Source organism: Mesoplodon densirostris, chromosome 8, assembly GCF_025265405.1.
Source record: "Mesoplodon densirostris isolate mMesDen1 chromosome 8, mMesDen1 primary haplotype, whole genome shotgun sequence".
Classification (NCBI taxonomy): Eukaryota; Metazoa; Chordata; class Mammalia; order Artiodactyla; family Ziphiidae; genus Mesoplodon; species Mesoplodon densirostris.
The window spans coordinates 101,611,366-101,632,766 of record NC_082668.1 but is presented as its reverse complement, the minus strand read 5'-3'; the positions used below and the strand labels follow the sequence as shown (position 1 = coordinate 101,632,766).

The 21,401-nt window shown below is 39.2% G+C and overlaps 1 pseudogene; it reads right to left on the bottom strand.

Annotated features, from left to right (window-relative positions):
* Positions 1-16,506: 16,506 nt before the first annotated feature.
* LOC132495076 (coiled-coil domain-containing protein 150-like) overlaps positions 16,507-21,401 on the bottom strand; it is a 44,791-nt pseudogene continuing 39,896 nt past the window's right edge.

Below are 21,401 nucleotides of genomic sequence, written 5' to 3'. Positions count from 1 at the left end.
TCCTTTTGGAAAAGGAGAAAGGGTTTTGTTAACTCTTTATTCCCACCATCTTAATTACATAGCAAATTCAAATGGTGACTATTTCTGGACTTTCTGTTTTGTTCCATTGAACTGTTAGTTTCTGAGCCAGTACCAAATTATTTTAATGATTATAACTTTACAACACATTTAATTTCTTTCTTTTTTTTGAACTTAATTTTTATTTTATATTGGGGTATATTTGATGTACAATACTGTGTTAGTTTCAGGTGTGCAGCAAAGTGGTTCAGTTATACATATACATATATCCATTCTTTTTTAGATTCTTTTCCCGTATAGGTTATTATAGAATACCGAGTAGAGTTCCCTGTGCTATACAGTAGGTCCTTGTTGATTATTTTATATATAGTAGTGTATATATGTTAATCCCAACTTTCTAAATTATCTCCCCCCTCCACATGTCCCCTTTGGTAATCATAAGTTGGTTTTCAAAGTCTGTGAGTCTGTTTCTGTTTTGTAAATAAGTTCATTTGTATCATCTTTTTAGATTCCACATATAAGTGACATCATATGATATTTGTCTTTCTCTGTCTGACTTACGTCACTTAGTATAATAATCTCCAGGTCCATCCATGTTGCTTCAAATGGCATTATTTCATTCTTTTTTATGCTGAGTAATGTTCCACTGTTGTATGTATGTACCACATCTTTATCCATTCCTCTGTCGATGGACATTTAGGTTGCTTCCATGTCTTGGGTCTTGTAAATAGTGCTGCAATGAACATTGGGGTACACGTATTTTTTCAAATTATGGTTTTCTCTGGATATCTGCCCAGGAGTGGGATTGCTGGATCATATGGTAGTTCTGTTTTCAGTTTTTAAAAGAACGTCCATATTGTTCTCCATAGTGGTTGTACCAATTTACCTTCCCACTCACAGTGTAGGAAGGTTCCCTTTCTCCACACCCTCTCCAGCATTTATTGTTTGTAGACTTTTTGATGATGGCCATTCTGACCAAAGTGAGCTGATACCTCATTGTAGTTTTGATTTGCATTTCTCTAATAATTAGTGATGTTAAGCAAATTTTCATGTGCTTTTTGGCCATCTGTATGTCTTCTGTTTTATTCCACTGAACTGTTTGTCTACTTCTGAGCCAGTACCAAATTATTTTAATATTTATAACTTCATAACACATTTATTTTCTTTTTAAAAATGGCTTATTTAGTGAAAGTATAATATACTTAGGGAAAAGGGCTCAGATCACAAGTGTAGGGGCCAGTGAATTATTTCAAAGTGAACACAACCATGAAATCACCACCCAAATCAAGAAATAGAATGTGACCAGCTCCCCTACAGGCCACCTATACTCACTCATTGCTGGTCAGAATGTGCGGTTTGAACTGTGTCAATCTAATTAAGGTGGAACTGCATTTTCCAGAATTCCTTTCTCTGAGTGGTTCCATGTTAAGGTTGGCTTGGGGAGTTTGTGTGTGTGTGTGTGTGTGTGTATAAAATTTATGTTTGTGCAGTTGACTGCTCCCCCTAACCCCACCCCACTGCATTAGAAAATCCATGTGCTGCTATTTCTGCCTCAAAGACAAAGGAATTGATAGATGCCTCACTCAAGGGCAGGAAGGTAAAACCGTTTGTATAGAATGAGGACACAAATCCTAGTTTTTTTGATTCTACATATTGTGATCTCTAATTGAACACAGACTTTTCCCCACACTTAGTTAATTTAAGGTTTTGTAAAATGAAAATACAAGTGCTATATTTATTGGAAAAATTTGCATGCAAATGGACCTGTGCAGTTCAAACCCATATTGTTTAAGGATTACCTATGTGTATATATACACACATACATATATATGTATATATAATTTTATATAATATATTTTATAAACATATATATTTATAGATAAATAAAGTGAAATCTGTATTTTTATATATACTTGCTCTTGTTAAAAACTCAATTCTTATTTTCTTGAGTATTTTTATCTTCAATGGATGTTGATTTTTATTGAAGGCTTTTTCAGCATCTATGAAAATAATTATGATTTTTCCCATAGATTTTTAATATTTTTCCCTTTTGGTTTTTAATATGGTATATGATATTAACAGATATCCTAATATTGAACCAACCTTGCATTCCTGGAATACATCCCAGTTGGTTATAGTATATTACTTTCTTGGTATGGTGTTGAATTCTGTTTGCGGATTCTTTAGTATTTTTGCATGAATATTCATGAGTGATATTGCTCTGTAGTTTTTTTTATCATCTTTATCAGGTTTAGGTATCAGTGTTATACTTGCCTTAAAAAAGGTATTAGGAAGTTTTCCTTCATTTTAATGCTCTGGAATAATGATGAAGCATTTGGGTACCAGTCTTTGAAGCTTTGGTAGAATTCCACATTTATGTTAGGTAATTTCTTAATAACTTTCTCTGTTTCTTCTACAGAAATTAGTCTGTTTAAGCTTCTATTATTAAGGGCATCAATTTTTTTTTTTGTGGTACGTGGGCCTATCACTGTTGTAGCCTCTCCCATTGCAGAGCACAGGCTCTGGACGCACAGGCCCAGTGGCCATGGCTCACGGGCCTAGCTGCTCCGCGGCATGTGGGATCTTCCCAGACCGGGGCACGAACCCGTGTCCCCTGCATCGGCAGGCGGACTCTCAACCACTGTGCCACCAGGGAAGCCCAAGGGCATCAATTTTGATCAGCTGTATTTCCCTAGGAAATTATCCCTTTCATCTAAGTTTTCAAATTTATTTGCAGCAAGATGTGCAAAGTAGTCTCTCATGACTTAAAATTTCTTCTGTTTCAATGGTTATTTCTACCTTGTCATTTTTCAGTATTTATGCTTTTTCCCTTTTTAATGATCAAATTAACTAGTGGTTTTGTCTGTTTTGTTAATTTTTTTAAAATAGGATTTTAATTTATTTACTAGATCTATTTTTAAATTCTCTATCATCAATTTCTGCTTTTATCTTTATTATTCCCTTCTTTGTATCTTCTTTTGGTTTACTTTTTTCTTTCACTAGTTTCTATGAGCTTGAAACTTGATTTATTGGTTTTCAGTTTTTCATTTTTATTGATAAAAATGTTTAGTGCTATGAATTCTGATCACTGCTAATATTTTGGTAAGAATTTTTGCATCTCTATTCATCAGGGATATTGGCTTGTAGTTTTATGGTATCCTTGTCTAGTTTGGTATCAGGGTAATGCTGGACTCATAAAATGAATTTTGGAAGTTTGCCTTCCTGTTGTATTTTTTGGGAGAGTTTGACAAGGATTGGTATTAATTATTCTTTGAATGTTTGGTAGAATTCACCAGTGAGGCCATCTGGTCCTGGACTTTATTTTGTTGGGAGGTTTTTTGTTTTTTTTGTTTTTTTTTTTTTTTTTTTTTTTGCGGTATGCGGGCCTCTCACTGCTGTGGCCTCCCCCGTTGCGGAGCACAGGCTCCGGACGCGCAGGCTCCGGACGCGCAGGCTCAGCGGCCATGGCCCACGGGCCAAGCCGCCCCGCGGCATATGGGATCCTCCCAGACCGGGTCACGAACCCGTATCCCCTGCATCGGCAGGCGGACTCTCAACCACTTGCGCCACCAGGGAGGCCCTGTTGGGAGGTTTTTGATTACTGATTCAATCTCCTTATTTCTCTTCAGTATATTCAGATTTTCTATTTTTCATGATTCAGTCTCAAGGGTTGTATATTTCTAAGAATTTATTTCTTCTAGGTTGTCAAATTTGTTGGTGTGTAATTCTTCATAGTAGTCTGTTATGATCTTTTGTATTTCTGTGGTATCTCTTTTTTTTTCTTGGTGGGTCTAGCTTAAAATTTGTCAGTGTTGTTTATCTTTTCAAAGAACCATCTCTTAGCTTCATTAATCTTTTATGCTGTCTTTTTAGTCTCTATTTCATTCATTTCTGCTCTGTTCTTTATTTCTTTCCTTCTACTAACTTGGGTTTCATGTTTTTCTTTTCCTAATTTCTTGAGGTGTAGTGTTAGGTTGTTTGTTTGTGATTTTTCTCATGTCTTGAGGTAGGTGTTTATTGCTATAAACTTCCTTCTTGGAACTGCTTTTGCTGTATTCCATAAATTTTGGTATGTTTTATTCCCAGTTTCATTTGTCTTAGGTATTTTTTTATTTCTCTTGTGATTCCTTCTTTGACCCACTGGTTGTTCCATAGCATGTTGTTTATTCTCCACCTATATGTGAGTTTTCCAGTTTTCTTCTTCTAATTAATTTCTACTTTTATACCATTGTTGTTAGAAAAGATGCATGATATGATTTCAGTCTTCTTAAATTTATTAAGACTTGTTTTGTGGCCTAACATATGATCTATCCTAGAGAGTATTCCAAGTGCACTTGAGAAGAATGTGTATTCTGCTGCTTTGGGATGGAATGTTTTGTGTGTATCTGTTAAGTCTGTTTGATCTAATGTGTCATTTAAAGTCTATGTTTCCTTATTGATTTTTCGTGTGGATGATCTATACATTGATGTAAGTGAAGTATTGTAGTCCCCTAGTATTATTGTATTGCTGTCTATTTCTCCTTCTTTTTAGCCTGTTAATATTTGCTGTATATATTTAGGTGGCTGTTATGTTGGGAATGTAAATATTTATACCTGGTATATCCTTTTGCTGGACTGACCCCTTTATCATTATCTCCTTCTTTGTCTCTTATTACAGTCTTTGTTTTAAAGACTATAATATTTTGTCTGATAAGTATAGGTAACTCAGCTTTCTTTTTGTTTCTGTTGCATGGAATCTCTTTTTTTATCCCTTCACTTTCAGTCTGTGTTCTTACAGATGGAGTGTCTTGTGAGAAGCATAGATGGGTCTTAGTTTTTATGTGTGTTTTTTAATGCATTTAGCCACTCTTTGTCTTTTGATTGGAAAATTTAGTTCATTTACATTTAAAGTAATTATTGATAGATATGTATTTATTGCCATTTTGTTAATTGTTTTCTGGCTGTTTTGTACTTCTTCTCTGTTCCTTTCTTCTCTTGATCTCTTCCTTTGTGGATTGGTGACTTCCTTTAGTGGTATACTTAGATTCCTTTCTCATTATCTTTTGTGTATCTACCATAGGTTTTTGCTTTGTGGCTACCATGAGGCTTATATATAACAACTTATAACAGTCAATAAGTTGATAATAAGTTTGAACATATTTTGAAGTTCTACCTTTTTATGCACCCCCAACGTTTTATATATATATATATATATATATATATATATATTTTTTTTGCAGTATGCGGGCCTCTCACTGTTGTGGCCTCGCCCATTGTGGAGCACAGGCTCCGGACGCGCAGGCTCAGCGGCCATGGCTCACGGGCCCAGCCGCTCCAGGGCATGTGGGATCTTCCCAGACCGGGGCACGAACCCGTATCCCCTGCATCGGCAGGCGGACTCTCAACAACTGCGCCACCAGGGAAGCCCCAACGTTTTATATTTTTGATGTCACATTTTACATCTTTTAATCTTATGTATCCCTTAACTAATTATTATAGTTATTTTTACTACTTTTTTCTTTTTAGTTTTATAAGTGAATGATCCACTACATTTACCATGAGATTTATACTTTCATATGTTTTTCTGTTACTAATTACTGCCCTTCCTTTTCAGCTTAGAGAAATCCCTTTAACATTTCTTTTAAGGCTGGCTTCATGGTAATGGATCCCTTTAGTTTTTGCTTGCTTGGAAAACTCTTCATCTCTCCTTCAATTCTGAATAATAATTTTTCCAGGTAGAGTATTCTTGGTTGGAACATTTTTTTTCTTTTAGCACTTTAAATATATTGTGTCACTACCTTCTAGCCTGTGAAGTTTCTGCTGAAAAATCTGTTCAGAGTCTTATGGGAGGGTTCCCTTGTATGTAACAAACTGTTTCTCTTGCTGTTTTAAAGATTTTTTCATTGTCTTTCACTTTTGAAATTTTAATTGTAATGTGTTTCAGTGTGGATCTCTTTGGGTTCATCTTTTTTGGAACTCCCTAGGCTTTCTGGATCTGGATGTCTATTTCCTTTCCCATGTTAGGGAAGTTTTGAGCCATTATTTCTGCAAATAAGTTTCCTGCCCTTTTCTCTCTCTCTTCTCCTTCTTGGACCCCTTTAATGTGAACGTTAATATGCTTGATGTCCCATAAGTCGCTTAGGCCATCTTAACTTTTTTCATTCTTTTTCTTTTTGCTGCTCTGATTGGGTGAGTTCCACTGCCTGGCCTTTGAGTTGATTGATCGTTTCTTCTGCTTCATCTACTCTGCTGTTGAAACCCTTTAGTATATTTTTCAGTTCTGTTACTGTGTTCTTCAGTTCTGTGACTTCTATTTGGTACTTTCTTACATTTTTCATCTCTTTATTAAAGTTCTCACTCGGTTCATCCATTGTTCTCCCCAGTTTGGTGAGCATTTTTATGACCATTATTGAACTCTTTATCAGCTAAATTACTTATCTCTGTTTCATAGGTTTTATCTTCTTCCTTTATTTGGAACATATTCCTCAATTTCTTCATTTTACATGACTCTTTGTTGGTTTCTATATAGTAGACGAAACAACTACCTCTCTGTCTTGAAGGAGTGACCTTGTGTAGGAGATGAACCTTATCATTCAGCCCTGCCCCAGCTCTTCGTTGTCTCTCAATCCTTTGTGACTGTCCACACGGCCTATTTTATTTTTAATGGTTCCCAGTAGTTGAGGGTGTGCCAAGACCTGTCAGTGTTCCAAAGAGGGGTATTTCAGTCAGCACCTTGATTCAGGCAGATTTAGAAGCCAGACCTTCAGGCAGCAGCTTTTAAAGCATGCAAATATATACAGTCCTGTGGAACTGCAAGCATAAGTCCTGCTGGCCCCTAGAGCCAGGTGATCTGGAGGTGTTCCCTGGGCAACAGCTGCAAAAATCAAGGCTCCAGAGGAGTGTATAAGTTGCTTTTCTGGGAGTGAGGCAGAGGGAGAGAGTGTAGATGGTGTCCTCTTGCCCATATTTCTTGAGAGCACCTCCACATGCCTCTAAATGCATGCTATACCTGAATCCTGTCCCTTAGGCCAAAGCTCCAGGATAAGTAAATACCTCTTTCACAGAAAGACCAAAGGTGTGTTTCAGGCTTCTGTCTGTGCAGTGCCCTGGGGGTGACAGTCTGCCAAGAATTCTCTCTTCTATTGTTACAGTCCTGTGGAACCCAGGAAGGTGAGCCCTTGTGGCTACCAGAGCCAGGTGATAAAGGGATGTTTCCTGGGTGGCAGCCACAGAAACCAGGGCACCAGAGGTAAAAACTGGGGCCCTAGACATGTGTAAGAGCTCCTTCCCAAGCAATATTGGCATTCTGGAGTGCCAGTACCTGCTCTGGAGGGAGAGCATGAAGGCTGTGCCTGCCCTCTGCAGTCTCTAGAAAGGTTTACAGTCAGCCCTTGGTGTGTTTATAATTAGAAGCCTTGCCCCTATGCTGCATCAGTGATGCTAAACATTTAGGCCTCTTTCATAAGAAGACTGAGCTCCTGACTCTCCTGAGCTCCTTGCCTCTTGCTGTGCCCTAAGGGTGGTAGCTGTTTAAGAATTCTTTCTCCTGGCTATAGTTCTGTGGGACCCATAGTGTAAGCCACCAGAGCCAGAAAATGTAGAGGTGTTCCCTGGTGGCAGCTGCAAAAATTGGGGCACCAAACAAGGGTATAAGCTCCTTTCTGGAATATACCAGCAAACTGGAGTGAAGCAGGGGGAGAGCACAAAGATTGTGCCCACCAGCCTGTCTTACCCAAGGTTACCTCCTAGAAGCATGCCAGACCAGTAAAGCCTGCCACTCAGGTCAGAGCTCCTGGACAAGCAAATAGGCCTCTTTCTCAGAAACTCTGTGAGTATGTTTTAGTAGGCTATTTTTGAAGTGCCCTGTGGGTAGTAGTCTGCCAAGAACTGTCTCTGATTGTTACAGTCCTCTGGCACCCAGGAATGTAAGCCCTCATGCCTCCAGAGCCAAGTGATCAAGGGGCATCCTGTGGGCGGCACCCACAAAAACCAGGCACCAGATGCATATAAAACCTCCCCTCTGGGAGATGCTGACACTCTGGAGCACAGTAGAGAGAGAGCACAAAGATGGAGCCCGCCCCAAGCAGAGAAAACAAAGGTCTAGAGTGGGGAAAAGAGATGGCACCTCTAGGTTTAGCAAAATTAAAGTTTTAGTGAGGATGGCACTCCCTGGTTGGAGGATGGAGATGACACCTGCCAAGGGGTGAGAAAAAAAGGCACCCACTGGCTTTAGCAATGCAGAGGGAGAGTGTGAAAATGGTGCCCACCATCCTCCGTCCCTGGAGGGTATTGCAGCACATCCCACCATTCTAGTGGATGCTTTAAGATTAGCAGTTGAATCTATTTCTTGTAAAGTCGAAGTGCTTTTCAAATGGCTGCTTCTGTTCTGGGCCCCGTGGTAAGTGAGTTCATGCAAGCCCTTCAAGGGCCATTTCTCAGATTGCTGCAGCCCTTTGGGTCTCATGGACATGAGCCCTGTTGGATTTCAAAGCCAGATGTTTTGGAGGCTTGTCTCTCCTGTGCAAATCTTAAAAGTTGGGGTGCCTTTTTTGGGTACAAACCCTTCACACCTCAGGGAGCCACTCTGCATGTATGTTTCCTCCTGATTGTGGATTGCCATGCCAGGGATGGGGTTTGTGATGAGATTGGATCTCAGCCTCTCCTACCGCTTTGATGTGGCCTTTTGCTCATTTTCCCCATGTAGAGATGCTCAGCTAGTTTTCAGAGGAAATTGTTCCATATATAGCTGTAGATTCAGTGTGTCCGTAGGAGGAGGTGGGTCCAGAATCTTCTTACATCATCGTCTTGAGCTGCCTCCCTTGCTTGTACTTTTTAAAAAGCTGTTACTCCAGTTTCCTTATTTAACCTTTGGCTATCTGGTTTATCAAGTTTTTTTTTTTTATCCTTTAATGCCCTCCTGTGGCCTACATAGCATTATTCTATTTTTGTATTTCCTTCTTTTTGCCATTTTTGTAGTTGCATTTCTGCTTTGTCATAATATGTAACACTTGTACATCAGTTTTTCATTGTCATTCTGACCTTTGCTTCATATATTGCTTTATATATTTTTAAATGCTCACACCATCAGTCCTTTGCCTGAAATTTTCCCAGTTATCACTTGGTTGGATGAGGCTCATCCTTAATACAGAGGTTGTTCAAATAAGGCCCACAGGCCAAATATGGCCCATAGCCCATTTTTATATGGCTTATGAGCTAAGAATTTTTCTCCTTATTTTTAAAGGATTGTATAAAACACACACACACACAAACCAAAGAATAATGAGTGACAGAAACCGTATATGACCCTCAAAGCCCATAATATCTACCATCAGGCCCTTTACAGAGAAAGTTTGCTGACCTCTGCTCTTGCAAATTCCTTAAGAAGGGCTGATGGGTACAGAATTCTCTAAGTTTTTATATGTTTCTAACCAATTTTCTTAGTCTTGCTATTTGAAGGACAATGTATCTGGATATAAAATCCTTGGTTCACACACATTCTTTGTGTTTTTTTTTAACACATTCTTAGAGTTTTAAAAAAATGCTACTTGTATTAACTTTTTATTGCTGCTACCTTAAACCCTTAAAATAATACACACTTATTATTTCATAGTTTCTGTGCATCAGGAATACAGACACAGCGAGGCTAGAGTCTCACTCAGGGTTTCATAGGCTGAAAGCAAGGTATCAGCAAGGCTGTGCTTCTCTCTGGAGGTCTAGGGAAGAATTTGCTTTGAAGCTCAACCTGGTTGTTGGCAGAATTCAGGTTTTTTTTGCAGTTTTAGGACTGAGGTCAACATTTCCTTGCTGGTTTTCAGCCGGGGGCTGCTCTCAGCTCCTAGAGGACACCTGCATTCTTTGCCATGTGGCCTTCTCCATCTTCAAGGCAGCAAGGGCATGTGAAATCTTGTGCTTCAAATCTCTGACCTCCCCTTCTGTAACCAGGTGGGGAAAACAGTTTTTAAAAGACTCACGTGATTAGACCAGGATACTCTTCCTTTCTTAAAGTCAATTGTAACATATAATTGAATCATGAGGAAAATCACCATTTTCACAGTCGCAGGGATGGTGTAGGCATGCATATCAGAGTGTAGGGAATCTCAGGGCCTTAGAATTCTGCCTACCACACTGCTGCACTGTTGCTTTGCTTGGTGTGTTGGTTTTTAAATGTCTATTGCCAGTTTCTTTTGCCTTTTAATTTATTTGATCTTTTTGCCTGTAGACTTTGATAACATTTTGTCTTTGAAATCTAATAGTTTTATTAGAATATGTCTCAAAGTTGATCAGTCTTCCCAGGGTACCCACAGCGTCCTTATAATGTAGATTCAGATATACATTTTTTTTTCTATTTTTGGAAAGTGTGCTTGGGCTGTAGGTTAAAATATTACTTCTATTCTACTGTTTTTTCTTCCTCAGGGCCTCCAATAACACAATTATTATTCCTTCTTTGCCTATTTTCCATTCCATTTACATTTTCTCTGAACTTCTTTATACAATTTTCATTTTCTTGGTTGTTTTACTGCCTTTCTTCAATGACTGTTATTCTCATCTGAATCTGTTCTCCCTTGAGCATCTTGTAACTTATTCCTCATTTTTGAGACAATTTTGTCTTTTTTTCCATTTCTTTCCTGAGTTTAAACAACTCTCCTTTTACTTCTGATTTTTGTCCATTTCTGGTCTCAGTTTTTGAATTTGTTTCCCAGTGGTGTATCCTGTCCTCAAAAGTTTGTCTGAAATACATTTGTTTGGAATGTTCACTTTTCCTGTCCTCCTCCATGAATGCTTATTGGAAATTTTCCTCAGTTGAAATGTAGGGAATTTCACTTCCTGACTTTCTGCAGCTCTGTACGGACTTAACTTTCCTCTTGTTCACAGGTATGGTATTTTATGCTTGTCTTTTTTCTTACTGGCCCTAAAATTTTCCCTTTTTCTCTTTCCCCTTAACACTTTCGAAAGAGGGCTTCTCCCTTTTGCCTTTATTACTCCTCCAGAATCTATGCATTTTGATGACTGCCCCCTTAAATCATGCCTGTACCTTTTAAATCATGTATGTACTTTGAAGTCCCTTTCCTGTAGTTCATGCCCTGATCTGCCAGGACACTTTTTAGTATTTCCAGATTTAGGGTGCAATTAGTCTTTGTGGTGGCAGTTCAAGATCAACCTTAGACTCCTTCCCTAGTTTCCTTTTTCTGTCTTCACTGCACTTATTTTGGTCTACCTTTGTCTGCCACAGAGCCTTTTATTGAGGGAGGTGGGGCAGAAGTGTGAGAGAGCCATGCATGGGGATTTGGTGATTTTTTTTCTCCTCATTTTACTTAATTATTTTGAAAATTTGACATTATCTGCCTTCGAGTTATATAGAGTATGATTTTGTGTAGAATTTACTTTTTGTTTCTTGTTTCATATTGCTTGTGAAGGGAGTATTAGGAGGCAGACAGCTAAGTGTCTGCCATGTCTTTATTTATCTGAAAGCCCCTATACATAGGTTACTAACAAAATAGTTTTAAAAGCTTCAGGAAGAACTTGACAGCTTGTGGCTGTCCATTAGTGCTCTGGAAGAAAACGAGTGTCAGTATGAGGATCCTATCCGCTACTCAAAGTTTTCTGGCTGCAGTGTAAATGAAGTTCACTAGTGACCTTGGTGTTTTTTTCTCCACTTACAAACTTTTGACATCTATGGTTTTGATCTTGTCCACCTCCTTTTCCCCTTTCTTCTGGAAATATCACTTAGATTTCCTTTGGGGACCACCCTCAGTTTCAGAGATGGACACATCTCACATAGAGACCTAACCAGTCAGTATACAATTCAGCTTTCAAGTCACAGTGATTGTTTGAGGGTGGCATTGAACCAATCCTTCCAATGAGACTCAATCCTGATCTCTTATTAGAACTATATAAGAAAAGAAAAACACTCTGCTGGGGCTGGTAATCAGGAAATATTCCAGTCTGTTTTAGTCTTCTATATATTGTTCATCGTTTCTGACCATTTAGAAAAGGGATTACATTAGCAAATGGTTTACAGAGTCCCTATTGCCCAAGGAAATCCAAGGTGGAGAAAATATTATAGTGTGGTGCCACCATAGAGCCATCTCACTCAATGAAGTGAGAGATCACCAGAGATAAAAGCCCAGAATAAACACTCTTGAGAAGAGAGATGTCAAATATTATCAAATAGTCAAATTTCTTAGAAAACCTCCTCTTTTTTCGAAAGTATTCTGGGGTAGACCCCACAGCTGAAGTAAAGGAGGACTAGTACTCCCTTTTTTAAAACAGGCTCAAATATAAACTAGAGAACTTATTAAGAAAAAATTGAAATGTGAAACTATTTTTAGAAAATATATAATATGTGGCCAGCTGTTTTTAGAGAGGCTTAGAGAGTAAACAAGCTATGGCTCTCTAGATAAAAATTGACCCCTGAGATAAAAACTAGACCAAAAGGTCTTCTGTTAAGAATTGGAAACCTGTAGGTAAAGAAGCCAGGAGAATAGTGCAAGTGAAAGGAGCACTGAGATAACAATTGTTCAATTCTGGCTAAGAAGCTGAAGGACAATCCAAAATCTGTCTAATCATGGTCGCTCTGAAGGAGACCTGAGTCCACAACAGTTCCTCGTCCTTCCTCTAAACTCCCAAGTGGAACAATATAGCATTCTTGTTGATATTAGTGTTCTCTATCCTTAATCCTGCTACTCTGGAACATCAGATCCTCAGAGGAGTTTTGAGGTTGTCTAAAAAGCAAAATGACTTACAGTGAGAGAGAGAGAGAGAATTTTGTCTTAATGTAAAAATGACTGACATGATAAAAGATGATGAAGAATTTGAAAATGTTATCATAGAAGCTTGAGAAGAAATCAACTTTATTTGATTTGGTCTATTAGAACCACTCTGAAAACTGAGAATTTACAACAACTCTAAATCTCAACCCATATCTGATACTTTGGGATCTCTGTTAGAGAAATATTCCTTTATTCTTTGTGGCACCTACAGATTTAATAGGCAGGATCTACTTCCAGAGAAAATATACTGCAGCCCTTTCATATTATCAGATTATAGCTGATGTGACATTAGATTACCTACACTAGCCTAAAGAAATGACTCAAGGAATTACCAAAGATAATTACATGTGGAATCCCCCCCAAAAAGTTCAAACTCATAGAAACAGAGATTAGAAAAGTGATTTCCAGGGGTTGGGAGGTAGAGGAAATAGGAAGCAGTTGGGAAAAGGGTACAAACTTTCAGTTATAAGATAATGTATAACATGATGATTATGGTTGAAAATGCTGTCTTGTATAACTAAAATTTACTAACAGTAGAAATTAAATGCTGTCACCAAATTTTTTTAAAAAGATGTGAGTTGATGGATGTGTTAATTAGCAAGATGAGAAGAATCTTTCACAGTGAATAACAAATTATTACAATGTATACTTTAAATATCTTATAATTTAATGTCAGTTATACCTCAATAAAGCTGACCAAAAAATTACCAAAGAAATAGCTATGGTCTCAGAATCCCCAAGGGTAAAAGACTTTACAGACAGACTAACTGGAACAAAATCAATCAGAGTTCAGATGGATTCTTCCTAGATTTTCATAAATCTCATTTTGTACTGACGTGAAAAGGTTAGGCCATGCTCTAGGGGTGTTAAAAACATGGCACTGCCTGTCCCTTAAATCAGTAGAAGCCGTGGCTTAGTCTCCTTGCTTCAGAAAAATTAGTCTTCAAGAAATTAGTCAAAGCATCTTCAGATCTTGTGTTAGGCTCACCTTTAAATCTGATGTTACCACAGGCAGTAAATCTCTATTGCTAAAGGAAATCACTCATCATTTTTCTACTAGTTAACTAAATAATTATAAACTATTGCCACTTTCGTTTTCTCATATTACCATCTACTGGTATAACATTCTTTGAATATACAGAGTAGTTACAATAATTGTTTTAATGTCCTTGTCTGTCAACTCTGTTTGTGTTAGTTCTGGGTCAATTTTGATTTTCTCATTATGGGCCCTATTTTCCTGCTTCTTTGCATGCCTGATAATTTTGCCAGAAATCGTGATTCTACCTTGATGGGTACCATAATTTTGTATCCTTCTAGATATTCTTAAGCTCTGTTTTGGAACACAGTTACTTGGAAATGGGTCATTTGGGGCCATGTTGTTAAGACGTGTTAGGAGCAGAGCTGTGTTGACTCCAGGGCTCACTATTCACTACTACGGAGGCCAGGCCCTGTTGTTTACTACCCAGTGCCCGGAAATCACAAGGTTTCCAATTCTGGCTGGTGAGAACTGGTACTGCACGTACGTGTGTGTGTGTGCGCGTATGTGTGCATGCGTGCGTGTCTGTGTACGTGCATGTGCATGCTGGGAACTGTCACTTCTAACCCTTTTGGATGGCCTTTTCTCCAGCCTTAGGTAGATTCCTCAAAGGCATGTGCTGCCCAGTACTCAGCTCAGTACTCAGAGAGGACCTTGTGGGCGTCTCTGTGCGGCTCTCTCCTCTCCCGTCCTGTGTCCTGGAACGCTTGCAGCCTGTGTCTCCCTGGACTCTCAATTCTCATTCCTTAACCCAGGGAACCCATCCTGATTTCCACTCCTTGCATCACAGGCTGAACTCCCTCAAGGCTGTAAGTCGAGGCAACAATAGGGCTCACCTCACTTGTTCCCTTTCTTTCAGGGATGAGAGTGCTTTGTTGCTTGATGTCCAGTCTCTTAAAAACCATTGTTTCATATTTTGTCTGTTTTTTTGTTATTTCAAATGAAAGTAGAGGGTCACAATAGAAGCTAGTATATATGATAGATACTCTAAACGTACTATAGAAACACTTCTAAAGTATCATAGAAATGCTTTAACAAATCATCACACTAAATAGGCTGTTTTAACTATAATCTTGACTAGAAATGATCACCAGTTTAACTCTGTAATTCTCCTCTTGTTCTGGATGAGGATATTAATATTCTTGGCATGTGACTGTCACGACAACACTCATTTGCAACCCATTAAGATTGATCATCTCTCCTGTGCAGCAATTGGGATCTTTGTTCCTATGCATATTTCAGGACCAAGGTTTTCAGTGCCACCCCAGGACCAGGTTAATTGTTCTCTGGGGCTCTTAGTTAGGCTGTTTCAAGATTCTGACTCCCCAATACCATCAAATTGACAATACCTCCTTACCTCCAAAGGGATAAATACTATAGGAGTTAGACAACTTAAGGAGGCTTTTACCAGCCTGCCAATCAGTGAGTCCCTCACTCTTGAAAGTCAGACACAGAAATGGATGCCCTCCAGGAAACTTGCCTCTGAATGTCAATTAATCAACAATAGTCTCACTCAAGTGCTACACATCTGCAGATGATGCCAACCCACTTAAACCTCTGAAACTCTTCCAGTGCTTGAACTCAATGCTTTCTCAAAACCCTATATAAGATCAGCAGTTTGCTCTGATCAGGGGGGCCACTGTCTGACTAACATCTCTCCCCTACCACAGTAAGCAATAAATTCAGTGGTGTTTTTTCATTTTTTAGTATTTTGTTCTATTTTTTAAATTTATTTATTTTGGGATGCATTGGGTATTCGTTGCTGCGCGTGGCTTTCTCTAGTTGCAGAGAGCAGGGGCTACTCTTTGTTGCAGTGCATGGGCTTCTCATTGTGGTGCCTTCTCTTGTTGCGGAGCATGGGCTTTAGGTGCGCGGGCTGCAGTAGTTGCAGCATGCGGGCTCAGTAGTTGCAGCACACAGGCCCTAGAGTGCAGGCTTCAGTATTTGTGGCACATGGACTTAGTTGCTCTGCGGCATGTGGGATCTTCCTGGACCAGGGATTGAACCTATATCTCCTGCATTGGCAGGTGGATTCCTAAACACTGCACCACCAGGGAAGTCCCCAGCTGTGTTTTTTTATATTAGGTATTGAGTGCTGGGCTCATCAACCTCTGAGTCTTATATTTGATATTCTAATTTTATAATTGCTTATTTGATTTAGGTCCTAATACTATTATCAGCAGCTACCATTACTTGAGCATCAATTAAGCCAGGTATTATGCCAGCTGTTTACATACTTTAAATCTGGATTACTTAATCTGAAATGAGAAGATAAAGCTGAATTTATTGCTTACTATAGTAAGGGAGAGCTACATTGGTCAGGCATAATCTCCTGGAACAGAGTTGAATAAACTTCTTTGTAAATGTCCAAGGAACCTGCAAATACAACCTCTGAGATATCTTATATACGAATAGAGATATGGTCTTATAAAAGGTGTGCTAGTAATTACCCAGCATAGAAAGGTATATGTTTACTAGACAGTGGGAGAGTTTTTACCACTTTTCAGGTGATCGTATTTCCAGGGAGTATCTACTAGATGTTAGACTAGGACATTTCACTGAAATAAGGTATCATATCATTTAGTTGCCAAATCATTCAGTACCTCATTAAATGCTTTTTGATAAAATTTACTTAAAATAATAGCCAAGTATCATGCAACAGCATCTCCTATCATACAACACATTAATATAAATTTACTGGGTGGAAAATGGGGAAAGGGACAAAAAAGATGGGGTGGTTCTGTATTGATATCAAAGAGTTCATAAAAGGATAAACTCAGGTCCAAAATCTTCAGTCCACATCAAAGACTTCATGTCCTGATGACGGTGGAAACAGCCCAGCCCTAGTTGCTGGGCTCAGGGAATCAGGGTGATGTAGCTGTTCTAAGTGAAGAAGCTCCTCTGTCAAGGACACCACCTCTCTTTAGTTCAGAATGACACTTCTTGGGCACAAGTCTAAGATTCAGTTTATTCTCCCATCGATGTAGAGCAGACTGATCGGATATGCTGCTGTGTCTTTTATCTTGGTCCTATTGGAAAGAAAACACACCCCAAAACTGTTAGAAACTAACTGCAGAGCTGAGGACCTATTTTGTCTTTATGGATGTCATTTTCTTTTCAAGATAGGTGGTTCTAAACTAGACAGCTTGGGAGAGGTAGAAGTTTTAAGAAAGAAATTCAGTTCATTGGTTTTCCAAACAGCAGTTTAAAGAGATCTACAGATTAGTGGAGAGTAGCTGGATGAAGACAGAACTTGTGTAATTAGAAATCTGAGGGGCCTCCCTGGTGGCGCAAGTGGTTGAGAGTCCGCCTGCTGATGCAGGGGATACGGGTTCGTGCCCCGGTCTGGGAGGATCCCATATGCCGCGGAGCGGCTGGGCCCGTGAGCCATGGCCGCTGAGCCTGCACGTCCGGAGCCTGCGCGTCCGGAGCCTGTGCTCCGCAACGGGGGAGGCCACAACAGTGAGAGGCCCGCATACCGCAAAAAAAAAAAAAAAAAAAAAAGAAATCTGAGAAGGAACAAATCCAGAATTGCTTAAGACACACAAATATTCCACCTCTTTCCGCCACCTGTCTTCCCTCTGCAACGGGTTTTTGGTCAGCTCAAGTTTTAGGCCATCGCGTTTGCACTTAAACCAGCACCAAGCTTGTTCCAGGTTAGCTGTTATCTGCACATACAAATGTTCTCATTAAAATTTACAACGAAGGAACACTTAAATCATTTTGTGTATTAGTTCAAGAGACTCTTTTTTTTTTGCGGTACACGGGCCTCTCACTGTTGTGGCCTCTCCCGTTGCGGAGCACAGGCTCCGGACGCGCCGGCTCAGCGGCCATGGCTCACGGGCCCAGCCGCTCCGTGGCGTGTGGGATCTTCCTGGACCGGGGCACGAACCCGTGTCCCCTGCATCAGCAGGCGGACTGTCAACCACTGTGCCACCAGGGAAGCCTGAGACTCTTTCTTTTTACACTGTATAATTTAAAAGCTTTATTTCCCCACACAATTAGCAAATGGGCTTCATATTAGTTAAACTGGAAGTTTTCTTCCTATAGTTGCCAGTTCAAGAGACTTTACCTAGATATTAAAAGACTCAAATTCTAACTGCATGGTCTTTGCAACCTGTTTGCATAATACACATCCTCCTATAGATGAGAGAATAATTTCTGAATATGGAGTTAAACAATGAATGCAAACCTGCTGATTTTCATGCATTTGTTAATATTTCCTGGATGTGAACTGAGGTGAGAGGGCTCGGGAGAAAGTTAAGATAGGAGTGAAAGTACAAGATGGCATTGAAAATTCAAGTGGTAGTTCAAACCACACTTTGAGTTCTGCTCTCTGAGACTAAACACTTCTCCAAAGTCCCTGAACTGTAAAGCCTAGATTTTCCTGCTGTGCTTTATAAAGGTAATAGAACGAATTAGTAAAAACACTGGACCAGCTTAGTGTAAATGGTATTTTTTATTTCCTTTATCAAAATATTTTATACTTTAGCTCCTAAGCACAAACTTCCAAATGATCTGTTAGACTTGAAAACAGTCCCTCTAATAGTCTGCCTTTGAAGATGATCTAGAATCAGTATTCATTTACTTGACAAATATTTATTGAGTGCCTATATGTGCCTAGCACTTTTCTATGTATTTGGGATATTTTGTTATTTTGAAGGTAGAGCCAACAGGTTTTTATTATATATAAAGGTTGCTTCAAAATAGCTGTAGAACATATCCTCTAAAATAAAAAGTAAAATGACTGGTTTTCCCCCTTTGATTATTTATGTTTCATGGACAGCATTTTCATGTTTTGACTCTGAGGTCTCAGAGACTAGTGTATTTCTCTCTTGCTTGGGAGAAGGCAAGTTCGATGAGACCAGGGGCTTCTTCTGGCTTATTCACCCTATAGCTCCATCACCTAGCATGGTACAAGCCATATAATAGGTCCTTTATAAATTTGTGCTACTATGTACTTGTCCCATATTAACCAGGTCACAGTGTGAGTACAAAATAGTGAGACAAGAAAATAGAGCTCTGCTTGTCATTTAACTTTTAGAAAGCTACAAAGCTAAAGTATTTTCCAGGTCTGTTTGTGTATCCTGACGACAGACACACTCCCATCCACCCCCAAACCAAACCCCACTTTTCTCTTTATCAGAAGTGGAGGGAAAGTTGCTTGAAATGACATTCATTGTACATCATGTCTCCTCTTGTATGGTGAATGAGAATGGAGCCACATTTATTGAAACTTACTCCAAGCCATCTATCAGAGTAACAGTGGTAGGTAATAACATCCTGACTATTATAGAAGTGGTAACTGATGAGTTACAGAAAGTAAATGTAACTTCCTTAAGGGCCCAGTAAGTGTCACTGTTGGCAAACTCACAAGAGACGAGTCCATATTCCTTTTAATTAATTAATTAATTATTTAAAACATCTTTATTGGAGTATAATTGCTTTACAGTGGTGTTAGGTTCTGCTTTATAACAAAGTGAATCCATTATACATATACATATGTCCCCATATCTCTTCCCTCTCGTGTCACCCTCCCTCCCACCCTCACTATCCCACCCCTCTAGGTGGTCACAAAGCACTGAGCTGATCTCCCTGTGCTATGCAGCCGCTTCCCACTAGCTATCTATTTTACGTTTGGTAGTGTGTATATGTCCAAGCCACTCTCTCACTTCGTCCCAGCTTACCCTTCCCCCTCCCTGTATCCTCAAGTCCATTCTCTAGTAGGTCTGTGTCTTTATTCCCGTCTTGCCCTTAGGTTCTTCATGACCTTTTTTGTTCTTTTTTTTTTAGATTCCATATATATGTGTTAGCATATGGTATCCGATTTTCTCCTTCTGACTTACTTCACTCTTTATGACAGACTCTAGGTCCATCCATCTCAGTACAAATAACTCAATTTTGTTTACGTTTATGGTGAGTAATATTCCATTGTATATATGTGCCACATCTTCTTTGTCCATTCATCTGTTGATGGACACTTAGGTTGTTTCCATGTCCTGGCTATTGTAAATAGAGCTGCAATGAACATTGTGGTACATGACTCTTTTTGAATTATGGTTTTCTCAGGGTATATGCCCAATAGTGGGATTGCTGGGTCATATGCTAGTTCTATTTTTAGGTTTTTAAGGAATCCCCATACTGTTCTCCATAGTGGCTGTATCAATTTACATTCCCACCAACAGTGCAAGAGGGTTCCCTTTTCTCCACACCCTCTCCAGCATTTATTATTTGTAGATTTTTTTTTTTTTTGCAGTACACGGGCCTGTCACTGTTGTGGCCTCTCCCGTTGTGGAGCACAGGCTCTGGACGTGCAGGCTCAGCAGCCATGGCTCACGGGCCCAACTGCTCCGTGGCATGTGGGATCTTCCCAGACCAGGGCATGAACCCATGTCCCATGTATCGGCAGGTGGACTCTCAACCACTGCACCACCAGGGAAGCCCAATTGTTTGTAGATTTTTTGATGATGGCCATTCAGACTGGTGTGAGGTGATACCTCACTGTAGTTTTGATTTGCATTTCTCTAATGATTAGTGATGTTGAGCATCTTTTCATGTGTTTGTTCGCCATCTGTATCTTCTTAGGAGAAATGTCTCTTTAGGTCTTCTGCCCATTTTTGGATTGCATTTTCTGTTTTTTTGATATTGAGCTGCATGAGCTGCTTGTATATTTTGGAGATTAATCCTTTGTCAGTTGCTTCATTTGCAAATATTTTTTCCCATTCTGAGGGTGGTCTTTTCATCTTGTTTGTGGTTTCCTTTGTTGTGCAAAAGATTTTAAATCTCATTCGGTCCCATTTGTTTTTGTTTCTGTTTCCATTTCTCTAGGAGGTGGGTCAAAAAGGATCTTGCTGTGATTTATGTCATAGAGTGTCCTCTAAGAGTTTGATAGTGTCTGGCCTTACATTTAGGCCTTTAATCCATTTTGAGTTTATTTTTGTGTATGGTGTTAGGGAGTGTTCTAATTTCATTCTTTTACATGTAGCTCTCCAGTTTTCCCAGCACCACTTATTGAAGAGGCTGTCTTTTATCCATTGTATATTCTTGCCTCCTTTGTCAAAGATAAGGTGACCATATGTGAGTGGATTTATCTCAGGGCTTCCTATCCTGTTCCATTGATCTATATTTCTCTTTTTGTGCCAGTACCATACTGTCTTGATAACTTTAGCTTTGTAGCATAGTCTGAAGTCTGGGAGCCTGATTCCTCCAGCTCTGTCTTTCTTTCTCAAGATTGCTTTGGCTATTCGGGGTCTTTTGTGTTTCCATACAAATTGTGAAGTTTGTAAGTTGCTTTGGGTAGTATAGTCATATTCACAAATGTTGATTCTTCCAATCCAAGAACATGGTATACCTCTCCATCTGTTTGTATCATGTTTAACTTCTTTCATCAGTGTCTTATAGTTTTCTGCATACAGGTCTTTTGTCTCCTTAGGTAGGTTTCTTCCTAGGTATTTTATTCTTTTTGTTGCAATGGTAAATGGGAGTGTTTCCTTAATTTCACTTTCAGATTTTTCATCATTATTGTATAGGAATGCTAGAGATTTCTTTGCATTAATTTTGTATCCTGCTACACTACCAAATTCATTGATTAGCTCTAG